Below are 5694 nucleotides of genomic sequence, written 5' to 3'. Positions count from 1 at the left end.
AGACAAAATCGAGATGTCAATCAACCAAAAGAGAAAGTACACAAAATACTAGTCATCCGAACGCGACATTGGGATAGTCAGTGCTTAGGAGATACTGAAGACATGGTGATAAGCATGATGAATATCAACTTATGTGTCAACGATCAATGGCCGCCCAACTGGAGTGTGAAGATCCATTAACCATCCAATCAAACATTCTTGACATCGTAATTCATAGAGTATACACAAACACTGGAAGCTCTTCAAGCATAATTTATGAGCATTGCTTTAAGCATCTACATAAAGAAGGGAACTAAGAGCTTCAACCATCGGTAGAAAGATTAACGGGGTTTATTGGTCACAATATATGGCTATTGGGAACAATAAGGTTACCTTTATCCCTGTATGTAACCTATGAGCAACCTTTTGTCAACCAACGAAAGTTAGTATGGAAAAAAATATATTCCAAATAGGGTGACAACTCTCGACCCAACCCGTAACCCAACACTAATCCAATCCGAAAATATACGAGTTTGGGTTGAGATTTTTGACCCACCAACCCTTATATATATATATATATATATATATATATATATATATATATATATATATATATATATATAGGGTTAGGTTATAACGTGGATGGACAACTATTGTGTGGACGTGTGGATAATGCTATTTTATGAAAATTGCTAAGAGAATATGTTGTTTAGTAATGTGAATACGCTCAATCTCACATAAATATTGTTATTTTAATGGATTCTCACAAATTCTAATTCATTTTTATTCTCATTCATCGTTTATTTATTTATTTTAATTCTTACAGAATACGACTCAATAAACATCCTGATAACATTCTGAAAGTATGAGAGTAACTACAAAAAAAAATTATATAATAACCTTATAGACGATTTAATCAGTGAAAATGCTTAATAAGTAAAATAATTATATAAGATTAAATGTATTCATATTATCAAACAACATATTTTCTTTGTAATTCTCATAGAATAGCATTATCCACACATCCACACAATAGATGTCAATCCACATTTGAACCTAGCTTTCTCTCTCTCTCTCTCTCTCTCTCTCTCTATATATATATATATATATATATATATATATATATATATACACACACACACAACACATTTAAAAAAATAAATATATTAAATTATTAATGAAATCTTATTTTCTTCTGTAGTATTTTACATCAATGCATTTCTTCATCTTCCGTATTCGTATGATAATATGGCTAGTTTTTTGCGGTGCCACAATCAAAAGAAGAAAACACATACACTCACGGTTCATGAACGAAGAACGTATCATTGTATTAATTATTCTTTTGTTTTTCTATTCCTTGTGCAGTTTATTTAAATGCGGTTGTTGACAACCTAACTCAAAATGTAATGAATATGAACATCAACGAAGACAATATAGAGGCTACAAATTTCAACATATTTTAAGTTGTCATTTGGTGAGTTCCTTTTAGTACAAATAGTAGAAGGCATTAAATTATTTATATAGCTTTTAAATGATCATAAATTTAATTTTGCATATTGTTTCTATTTGAAGGTTATCATGAAAAAGTCAATGTTGGAGGAAGAAATAGGAATTCTATCATGACAGAATTATTGAATAGGTTTTTGGATATTTTTGAACAATTGCACTTTGTATGAATATTTTTATTTTCCAATTTCAATTGTTGTTAATTACTTTATGACTTTATGTTGAAAACCTCTTTTTTGATGTTAATGACTTTAATCGCTTTATGACTTTATGTTGAAAGAATCTCTTTTTTTGAAAATGTGTTACTTATTTATTAAACAGGTTGTGCGGGTTGGGTTCGACCCACTAACTTGTGAACATGCAAACCCATATACTTAAACGGTGTAACACCCAAAGTCAGAAAGGCCAAGAAAGGAAAGGAAACCCTAAGTTTAAGGGATGACTCGGCGAGTCCAAGGAGGAACTCAGCGACTCCGAGCGGGATCCGAGTCGAGGAGTAAGTGACCGACTCGGCGAGTCGGCCAAGGAGACTCGGCGAGTCTAGTCTGTACGAGGAAAACCCTAAATTCGGGACTTGGAGCCTATTTAAACTTCTCATTCTCTCCCCTAGGGTTCCTTTACTGCCTCTCTCACCCAGAAAACGAACCCTAAGCCTCCATTGTTGTGCATTCAAGCTTCCAAGTCATTTTTGGGTAATTTGAAGGAAGAAGAAGGAGGGGAATCATTGAAGCTTCAAGGATTGGCCTTAGATCTGGAGTTTGTGGAACCTTTATGAGTTATTGAAGGTATTGAGTCGTTCCCTTCCTTTAGATCTTCTATGGTTGTGAGATTTGGGGCTTTTTAAGCCAGGGTAAGTCATCCATTTGAGTTAGAAGCTGGATCTGGAGTTGCTACTTCTGATCTAAGCATATTTTGGACTTGGGAAGCATAAAGTATCAACCCTTGAGTTGATTATGGAGCCTCTTTGCCTTAAACCCTAGTTTATGGTGTAATTAGCCTAGATCTCCTTCTCTACACGTAAAGTTTGCAACTTTACGTGAGGAATAGGCTTGGGAAGGGTAGATCTACAGTTTGGAGTCCATGCATGACTCAAAAGTCCTCTGCATGTATGTAGATCTGAATGGACTCAATAAGTCCTTTGAGTGGACTCGGCGAGTAGCATGAAGATTAGGAGGAACTCGACGAGTGGGATGAACAACTCGTCGAGTCGGATGAAGTAGGGAAGGAACTCGGCGAGTTTGAAGAACAACTCGGCGAGTCTGTTGAAGGTTGTCTTGGACTCGGCGAGTCTGTTCTTGGACTCAGCGAGTCAGGTCGTGAAACCCCAAACCCTTCGAGTTGAGACTTGAATATGTGAGTCGAGTCGGGACTCGGTGAGTCGGACAGGTCAAGACTTGGAAATCGGTAGACTCAGCGAGTCATGGACTGACTCGGCGAGTCGAGTTGCGATTGGAAGGACTTTGAGCATATGAACTCGGCGAGTCAGTAGGAAGACTCTACGAGTAGGGTTGACCTGGAAGGTTGATCTTGACCAGGACTTTGACTTTGACCAAAGTTGACTTGGTTGTCTTTCGGAGGTCAGTCAGACTAAGTGTTGCATTGATATTGATAGTTCGGGAAGCTAGTGGAGCAGGAGTTCAGAGAGTTATCGGGCAGCAGCTAGTGGGATCATCAGTGCATTCAGCCAGTGCAGGTGCGTTTCCCTTTGTGTGAATGGGTCTACAGCCACAATGCCGGCCCATATAGTTATGAGTAGAAGACCCGGGGGTTAGCCCTAGGCACAGTATGCTAGTATGATATTCAGGACGAGGTCCAATGATAGTGGGCGGGTGCCCAAGGAATGGTTTATGTGATAGTTTATATTTGTTGTCTGTGTGATACTTATATGTGCCTGGTAGGGAGGTGAGTGTGGGCGAGGACCCGTATCTCACCAATAGCAGAGTGTGGATGGTGTTCCACATCTCATTAGCAGCAGATCAGGGGCGAGGCCCAAGTTAAGGAAAGAGTGAGTGTGGGTTGGGCCCGTATCTCACTATTAGTAGGAGCATGGACGGGGTTCCATGACTCATCAGTAGCAGGATAAGGGTGAGGCCCAGAATAGGCGAGGCCTTCGGACAGGATCCGTTAGTATTTGTTTAGCTTATGTGTTGTGATATGTTTATGTGCTATTATATGTTAGCGGGCGAGGCCCTGTGACATGCTAGGCCTAAGTGAAACAGATCTGTATCCGAGCGGGGCTCGAAGCCAGGCGGGGCCGTTGTAGCGGGCGAGGCCCGAGGTAGGGGCGAGGCCTAGGTTAGCGGGCGTGGCCCGGTATGTGCAGTATGTGGTTATGCATGGTATGTGGTAGGGTGGGGAACTCACTAAGCTTCGTGCTTACGGTTTTTGAGTTTTGGTTTCAAGTACTTCCGGTAGCGGAGGGAAGAGCTCGGGGTGATCGCATGGCACACACCATAGATTAGACAGCCTGGAAATGTTTTACTCTGATAATGAACACGTGTTTTGGAAAATTAATACTCTGATTATGTTTTGAATTGGTGACCTTGCTTAAAGAAATGTTTTATTAAAGGAAATTTTTAGTCATGAATTTTGGGACGTTACAAGTTGGTATCAGAGCCTTGGTTTGAGGGATTCGGGCATACTCTCAGGTGTGCCTGAACTCAAACTAAGGGGTCGGATAAAAAGTTTTCAAAATGAAAAGACAGTTTTGTAAAAAGAGGGTTTCGGGAAAGAAAACAGTTTTAGAAAAGCAAAAAGAATTCAAAAAGAAAAAAAATTAAAAAGAGAAAAAGGGTGTGGTGCATGCAATCAGCCGAGCTCAAGTAAGTACCCCAAAATACCCATACAAGTTTATGATTTGATTATTAGTTAGTAGAACAGCATGCTAGATTAGGACTAAGGACCTAGGGAGGATGCCTTATGTGCCTGATTATGTGCTTTGAGCTGCATGATAGTGCTGATTAGACAGTAGTAGGATAGCCTGTTTAGGTTATGCCTGAGTTTATGAGTTTGTGTTGCATGCTAGTTCAGATTCTTGCTATGTGGATATGATTGCTTGTGTATGTTGTGGTTAGATTTCCCCTTGTCTGAATGCTGCTTGCTTTGTGCAATATGGGATTCCGAGTGATGGGAGCTAGTCATTAGGTGGATACGCCACGTCACATGTGATCAGGGTTGAATAATCTCAGAGTGCTGGATTTTGCCCTATTTCGCAGCTCTTGTTTGAGTCCAACCGTTGTAGGGATGAGCCTTTTACTCGAAGGATTATCTGAGCCTCGTCACATGTGATGGTATCCAGGTAATGACTAAATGGCATCACGAGGAGACCTTCGGCAGCTGAGGACTGGTTTGAGTTGAGTTAGAGGTTTCCCTAGGGTAAGCCTAGGATGAGATAGTGCTGGGAGTAGTAGTAGTGGATAAGGGACCTGGTGGAGTCAAAGCAATTCCTGAGGAAAGTACGGATAGATGTGGAAGGTAGTGTGGGCCCGTACTACTGAAAGCAGAGGATCCGTACTCGATTCGGGAAAGGCCAAGACAAGACCGGGAACCTGGTAGGGAGTGTGTTTGGTCTCATAGCAGTGATGAGTATTCTGATAATGGACGTATTATATTTTCAGTATGGTGACATTGCGAGAGAGACCAGTGGGCGGATCAGGTGCTAAAGAGGGATCAGGCTCGGGTTCAGGAGCCGAGCAGCTCGAGGAGTGAATGAGGGAGTTGATATCAGTTGAGGTTACACGCAGTATTCTAGATCAGACTCCTGTGATCTTTGGCACGGTCAAGGAGGGTATACTGGAGATTTTGGATGAGAGGCTGGGAGCCTTCCGTACAGAGATGATGGCTTTGATGGGAGTGCGTGCCTTGACATTTCGAGAGTTCAGGGCTTGCGGGGCACCAGATTAGCATGGGGCTAGGGACCCCATCGCTAGCAACAGGTGGTTGGCTGATGTTGCCAACGCATTCCGTACGAGCCGGTGTCCTGAGGGGGACAAGGTCAGATTCGCTTCCTATCTTCTGAAGGACGGAGCGAGGGATTGGTGGGAGGAGATTGGTCATGCTTTAGGGGATGATGCCGCGTTGGACGCGATGATTTGGAGCGACTTCTCGGCCAGGTTCAGGGCGGATTTTTCGCCGATTATTGAGGTGCAGCAGTTGGAATGGGAGTTTCAGGATTTGACGCAGACCATTGAGACTGTGGCGGAGATCACC

Source organism: Lactuca serriola, chromosome 9, assembly GCF_051521515.1.
Source record: "Lactuca serriola cultivar US96UC23 chromosome 9, Lser_US96UC23_V15, whole genome shotgun sequence".
NCBI classification, from domain to species: Eukaryota; Viridiplantae; Streptophyta; class Magnoliopsida; order Asterales; family Asteraceae; genus Lactuca; species Lactuca serriola.
This window is presented reverse-complemented; position numbering follows the sequence as displayed.